Here is a 7,934-nt window from a genome sequence, read left to right on the forward strand (position 1 = left end):
CATATAGTATTTAACTCTCTTTATTCTCTTAGTTAATGTTCTTTAGTATAATCTCTTAGTTAAGCGAAGTTAAAACAACCTCAATTTATTATTCATCTTAGCATTAGATAATAACCATACCATTATTGCATAAGTACATTGATTAAAATTAACTTAAACCATTCCCTGTGGGAACGAACTAGAATTAATTCTATATTACTTGCATGAATATTAGCGTGTGTTTTCGTCCTAACAAGTTTTTGGCGCCGCTGCCGGGGACTCGTGGTTAAGTTTTTGAGATTAAGTCGAGCATGATTCATATGATACAGAACTCAGTTCAGTTTAGGGGTTCTCCGACAGAAGATCCCAACATGTACATCAGAGATTTCATCAAGATCTGTGACACTTTCAAGTTCAATGGAGTTTCTGAAGATGCTATTAAGTTGAGGCTTTTCATATTCTCTCTGCGGGATAAAGCTAAGTGTTGGTTACATTCTCTACCACCAGGGTCTATCACCAAATGGGAGGATCTTGCTCAAAAGTTCTTAACTAAATTATTTCCTATGGTGAAGACTGCTGCAATCAGAACCGCACTTACTCAATTTGCTCAGCAATCTGGAGAATCTTTATGTGAGGCTTGGGATCACTATAAGGAGATGCTTAGGAAGTTCCCTCATCATGGGATTCCTGATTGGATGATCATTAACTGCTTCTATAATGGTTTGGGTGCTACTTCTAGACCCATGCTTGATGCAGCATCAGGAGGAGCCTTGTGGGCTAAAAGCTACAATGAAGCTTATGAATTGATTAAATTGATGGCTACGAATGAATACCAGAATCCTACTCAAAGACTATCTTAGGGCAAGGTAGCAGGAATTCTGGAGTTAGATGCAGCTACTGCTATAGCTGCTCAGCTTAAGGCTTTGAAGATGAAGGTGGATTCTTTAGCTAATTATGAAGTTAATCAGATCACTAGTGTCTGTGAGCTTTGTGCTGGTGCCCATGAGACGGAGCAGTGTGCTATTTCTAGTGAATCAGCGCAGTTCGTGAGCAACTTTCAGAGGTCGCAGCAGCCCGTGCCAACCACCTATCAACCCAACAACCGCAGTCATCCCAATTTCAGCTGGAGCAATTCTCAAAATATGGTTTAACAGCCTTATCAGTAGTATCCAGCGAAGCAGTACAACCCTCATGGTTTTCAGCAACCACAATACGCAACAAGGCAACAACTCCAACTGCAACAGTCTAATGAAAAATCTGAATTGGAGGAGTTGAGGCTCATGTGCAAGAGCCAAGAGGTTTCTATCAAGACCTTAGAAAATCATATTGGACAAATTACCAATACCTTGCTAAATCGCCAACCTGGTACACTCCCTACTGACACTGAAGTGCTAGGAAAGAGGGAAGCTAAGGAGCAGGTAAAGGCAATTACATTGAGGTCTGGGAAAGTTGTGAATTCCGAACACTCTCAAGTTTCAGATGACGAAGCTGTGGCTGAAGAAGAAGTGTAGATGGAAGAAAAAGTGGAAGAAAGGAAGACTACTGTTGAACACACTCCTCCTGAGGGTAATACAGGGGAAAAATAGATCTATCCTCCACCTCCTTTTCCTAAGAGGATGCAGAAGAAAAAACTGAATAAGCAGTTTGAGAAGTTTATGAAGGTGTTCAAGAAACTTCACATCAATATACCTTTCGCTGAAGCTCTTGAACAGATGCCTAGTTATGCGAATTTTATGAAAGGTATTCTTTCTCGGAAAGTGAAGCTTGATGACTTAGAGACCATTGCTCTCACGGAGGAATGCACTGTTGTGCTGCAACAAAAGTTGCCTCCGAAGCTTAAAGATCCTGCAAGCTTCGCTATTCCTTGCACCATTGGAAAAGTGTCATTTGACAAATGCTTATGTGACTTGGGAGCTAGCATCAATCTGATGCCTTTATCAATCTTCAAGAAGTTGGACTTACCTGATCTAAAGCCGACTTATATGACCTTGCAGTTGGCCGATCATTCTATTACATATCCACGAGGCATTGTGGAGGATATTTTGGTCAAGGTTGATAAACTCATCTTCCCTGCTGATTTTGTAATTCTTGATTTCGAGGAGGATAAGAGATTCCCATAATCTTGGGAAGACCATTCTTGACTACGGGCCGAACATTGATCGATGTGCATAAGGGTGAGCTCACCATACGAGTGCTGGATCAGGATGTAATTTTCAATGTGTTCAATGCCATGAAATTTCCTATGGAAAATGAAGAGTGCTTAAAGGTGGAGTTGGTCGATTCTGTGGTTACTTCTTGATCAATTGCTAGGGTCTGGTGCCTTAGAGAAGGCCTTGTTGGGGAATTTAGATAGTGAAGATGATGAAAATGATGAGCAGTTGCAATATCTGAATGCTTCCTCTGGAAGCGGAAGATGGATATGACTTTTGAATCTCTTGGAATGGAGGAGCTGAACAAATCTCCAAAGCACCTCAAGCCATCTATTGAGGAAGCTCCTACACTTGAGCTTAAATCATTGCCTGAACACTTAAGGTATGCTTTTTTAGGTGATGCAACTATTTGCCTGTGATTATTGCATCTGACCTTTCAGGTAGTGATGAGGAAAAACACTTAAGAATTCTGAGAGAGTTCAAATCGGCAATTAGATGGACTATAGCAGATATTAAGGGAATCAGCCCTTCTTAGTGCATGCATAAAATTCTTCCAGAGGAAGGTAGCAAGCCTACTGTTGAGCAACAAAGAAGGCTTAATCCAATCATGAAAGAAGTTTTGAAGAAGGAAATTCTCAAATGGCTGGATGCAGGGATCATCTATCCCGTTTCTGACAGTTCTTGGGTGAGTCCAGTTCAGTGTGTGCCGAAGAAAGGAGGTATCACAGTTGTAGCTAATGAGAAGAATGAGCTCATTCCTACTCGAACAGTCATGGGGTGGAGAGTTTGCATGGACTACAGGAAGCTAAACAAGGCCACGAGAAAATATTACTTCCCTCTGCCTTTTATTGATCAAATGCTTGACATATTGGTTGGGCACGGGTACTGCTGTCTTCGGGATGGCTATTCGGGCTATAATCAGATTTGCATTATTCCAGAAGACCAGGAAAAGACTACTTTCACTTGTCCATTTGGTACTTTCGCCTTCAGAAGAGTTTCTTTTGGTTTGTGTGGAGCACCTGCCACATTTCTGAGATGCATGATGGCTATTTTCTCTGACATGACTGGTCAGAATGTGGAGGTATTAATGGACAATTTCTCTGCGTTTGGTGATTCTTTTGATGAGTGCTTACAGAATCTTGGCGCAGTTCTTAAAAGGTGTGTTGAGACCAATCTGGTTCTCAACTGGGAGAAATGTCACTTTATGGTGCGACAGGGCATTATTCTTGGGCACAAGGTCTCTAGTAAGGGTCTTGAAGTGGACAAAGCCAAGGTGGGGGTTGTTAGGAATATGTTGTGAACTTGATGATAAATTATACAAAACACCTTAGTAGATCTAACTTAGTGAATTTTGTAGCACTCGATGGATGATCAAATATAGTCCCGATGGATGATTCATTATAGTCCCGGCGGATGATGATTTGACATCCATTGAGAGAGTAGCTTATGTAATAATAAGTATTGTAGCACATTTCTGCAAACAACTTTATGTAGATTCTGTAGGAGTTTATGAGTCATGTTGACTACTAGTAGATATGCAGAATAGGTCGATTAATTGTAAATATGAAATGTCTTTTAGTTCTGCATAAGTGAAATGGAGTCAAGTGTCAAATAGCTACCCGACGGATGATAAACAAAGCTACCCGACGGATGATCAACAAGCTACCCGATGGATAACAAGCATGTACCCGATGTATGATCAAATTCAAATATCTGTTGACAGTGACAACACAGTCACATGCGTTGGATGTTTGCAAAAGTAATGTGGCAGCCTTTTCAGCAGGAAATTGAGAACAAAGAAGCATTTCCATTTCCATGCAAGTTATGAGGATTTTCAAAGATGTTGGAATAGAGTAATGAAGTAGCATGGAGTTAGACTTGATAGGTTTTGTTTTATTATCCTGTCTTATTACCATGTAAACTTGGTGATGTATAAACCAAGTGTAGCTAGTAGAACAAATAACTAAGCAAACACATTTAGGAGAGAAATAGAAAAAAACTTTATTTGTCAAGAATTTCTCTGTAGTTTGTTTATTCAACTTGTAAAGCAGCTGTGAGCCAATTTGAGCTTCACAAAATTCTCAAATCGATATATATATATATATATATATTTGGTGGATACATTCAAATCCACCATAAAGTTTTAAAGACCTTTGTATTTATTACTTTGTGTTTGATTTATCTAGTCCTTTCATTCCGCACTTTGCAATTCAAAACACATATATATTTGTCGAGTTAGAACTATTTTAAAATCTAGAAAAAGTAGCCAAAATTACATTCAACCCCCTCTGTAATTCTTGTTTTATTGTTAGGGAATAATAATTGGTATCAGAGCAAGCTCTTGAAGTACAAACAGTGTAAATATCACAACAAATAGCAAGATGAACAAGAAGGATGTTGGAGTTAAAATTCCTTTTTTGGACAAAGATAATTATCACCACCGGAAGGTGAAAATGCATCTACATCTTCTTTCTCAAGATGTGGCCTATGTGGATTGCATAGAGAGAGGTCCTTATGTACCAATGAGAGCTGCAACAGGCAATGAACCATCTGTTCCCAAGCTTAGGCATGAATGGTCAGATCCTGATATTGAGCAAGTCAGGAAAGAAAAGAAGGCTATGAATATATTGTTTAATGGAGTTGGTGGTGATATGTTTGATAACATCATTAACTGCAAAATAGCTAGGATGTTTGGGACACTATCCAGATTATTTGTGATGGTACTGAGCAAGTAAGGGAGAATAAGATACAACTGCTAATTCAGCAATATGAGCACTTCCATTGTGACGATAGTGAGTCTCTCACTAATATTTTTAGTAGGTTTCAAAAACTACTAAATGCTCTGAAGTTGCATAGAAGAGTCTATCAGACAAAAGACTCTAACCTCAAGTTCCTTAGATCTCTTCTAAAGGAGTGGAAACCAATGACAGTCTCATTGAGAAATTCTCAGGATTATAAGGAGTTCACCTTGAAGAGACTTTATGGCATCCTGAAAACTTATGAGCTTGAAATAGAGCAAGATGAGAGGATGGAGAAAGGAAGGAAGAAAGGAGGGTCCATAGCACTGGTTGCTGAGTTAGAGAACGAGAAAGAGATGAAGGTAGAAGCAGTTGAGTCTACATCAAAGGTCTATGAAAGCAAGGGCAAATGGATGGTAGCTGAAAATGAAGATCATTTGAGCCAAGATGACATGGATGATATTGATGAGCATTTAGCATTCCTTTCAAGAAGATTTGCCAAGCTCAAGTTCAAAAAGAACTTTGGAGCAGCCAAGCCAAGTAGAAACATGGTGGATAAATCCAAATTCAAATGTTTCTAATGTGGCTTGGCAGGGCATTTTGCTAGTGAGTGTAGAAAGTCAGATTCCAGCAAAAAGAAGTTTAAGCTTGTTGATTATAAATATAAATATTTTGAGTTGCTCAAGCAAAAGGAAAGGGCTTTCATTACACAGGAAAATGACTGGGCAGATAATGGATTGGATGAAGATGAGGATGTAAGCTATGTCAATCTAGCCCTAATGGCCATGTCTGATAAAACATAAACAAGTTCTTCAAGTAATCAGGTAATCACCACTAACCTAGCACATTTATCTAAAGCTGAGTGTAATGATGCAATCAATGACATGTCCACAGAATTATATCACTTGCGTGTTACACTTAAGTCCCTCACTAAGGAAAATGCTAAAATTAAAGAAAATAATTTGTTTTTAAGTGAGAGGAATAATGTGCTAGAGTCTCAGTTCATTGAATTTGAAAAATTGAGAATTGAGTGTAAGATTGCTAAGGATGAATTAACTGTGTCCTTGAAGAAAGAAGAGATTTTAAAGAAGCATCTTGAATGAGAACATGAAGTGATTAAAGCATGGAAATCATCCAGAGATGTCCATGCTCAAATCACTAAAGTTCAAGGTATTGAGTCCTTTTGTGATGCATCCTGGAAAAAGAGTAAGGAGAAGCTGGAATCCAATTTGGTTGAAGGATTGTTGACAGATGTGGACTCGACGGATGATGAAAATCATCCGTCGGATAACCAAAAGGATTATCCATCGAGTGACAAAAAGCCACATCCGTCGGCTGTGAGTAAACCTCTGAGCAAAGCCAAGCTTGCTAAACTGAATAAGAAATATGGATCAATTTCCAAAAACTTTGTTTCAGGAGAATCAAGTCAAGTGAAGAAGGAGAAGAAAGTTAATGTTGGTCATCTGTCCATCAAGCAATTGAATGATAGAATAGAAAAGATTGAGGTTAAAATAGAAACTAAAAAGAAAAACAATAGAAATGGGAAAGTAGGAATTAACAAGCATAACAACTACACGCCTGATAAATATGCACCAAGAAAAATCTGTGTTAAGTGTGGTAGTGTTAATCACCTGTCTGTTAATTGCAAACTTGTCATGCCTAATCCTATGTCTGTGCCTCCCACTTTTCCCAACATGACCTCCATGCCTACCATGCATATAAATGCTATGTCTACTTAGAATATGAATGCATAATTTGCTAACATGCCATTTGCACCTAATCCTTATTATGCTGCATATAGTATACCTCAAATGTCATTTAGCATGCCTTACTGGAATAACATGTTTATAAACAGCATGTCTTTCCCTGTTAATCAAAATGTGCATGATAATTCTGGTTTAATGACTGATTTCAAAGGTCTAACTCAAATGACTAAGGATGAATTAGAAATTCCAAAGTCAAATGAGATCAAACCTAAGAAATCAAAGAAGAAAACTAACAAGGCATGACCCAAGGAAACTTGGGTACCAAAAGCAACTTGATTTGGTTTTAATGTGTGCAGGGAAACAGAAAGAATCTTTGGTACCTGGATAGTGGATGTTCAAGGCACATGACTGTAGATTCTACCCTGTTCATAGAGTTCAAGGAAAGAGCTGGCCCAAGTATCAATTTAGGAGATGACAACAAAGGTTATACTGTGGGATATGGCTTGATTTCAAAAGACAATGTCATCATTGAAGAGGTTGCCCTAGTGAATGGTCTCAAGCACAATCTGTTGAGTATCAGCCAGCTTTGTGATAAGGGCAATTCAGTAACCTTCAATTTTGAAGCCTGTGTTGTGACAAACAAAAGAAGCAACAAAGTGGTTCTCACTGGTATGAGAAAAGGAAATATGTATCTAGCTGACTTCAACTTATCTAATGCAGAATCTGTCACTTGTCTTCTCAGCAAAGCAAGTCAAGATGAAAGTTGGCTATGGCACAAGAAGCTGTCCCATCTAAACTTCAAGACCATGAATGAGCTTGTCAAGAAAGAACTGGTTAGAGGCATTCCTCAAGTGGAGTTTTCTAATGATGGATTGTGTGATGCCTTCCAAAAAGGAAAGCAAATTAGAGCATTATTCAGAAAGAAGCTTGATTCAACAATTGAAGAACCTTTGCAATTGCTATACATGGATTTATTTGGACCAGTCAATGTGTTGTCCATCTCAAGGAAAAGATTTTTCCTAGTAATTGTGGATGATTTCTCAAAGTTCTCTTGGACATATTTCCTAAAGTCTAAATATGAGGCTAGTGAAATCATCATCAATCACATAAGGCAAGTCAACAATCATCCTGATTTTAAAGTAAGGAGAATCAGGAGTGACAATGGAACTGAGTTCAAGAATTCTGTAATGAGATCTTTTTGTGAAGAGAATGGGATAATGCATGAGTTTTCTACAGCAAGAACTCCACAACAAAATAGAGTAGTGGAAAGAAAGAATAGATCTCTTATTGAAGCTGCAAGGACAATGCTTGAAGAATTAAAGTTACCAACATATTTTTGGGCGGAAGCTGTGAATACTGCC

The 7,934-nt window shown here is 38.5% G+C and overlaps 1 non-coding gene across 1 annotated transcript; it reads right to left on the bottom strand.

The window, feature by feature from the left end:
- Window positions 1-557: 557 nt before the first annotated feature.
- On the bottom strand, window positions 558-664 carry LOC141683531 (small nucleolar RNA R71). Its single transcript, XR_012560347.1, has one exon. It is a non-coding gene; the product is annotated as a small nucleolar RNA R71 (small nucleolar RNA).
- Between the last annotated feature and the right edge of the window lie 7,270 nt (window positions 665-7,934).

This window comes from Apium graveolens, chromosome 1, assembly GCF_009905375.1.
Source record: "Apium graveolens cultivar Ventura chromosome 1, ASM990537v1, whole genome shotgun sequence".
NCBI lineage: Eukaryota > Viridiplantae > Streptophyta > Magnoliopsida > Apiales > Apiaceae > Apium > Apium graveolens.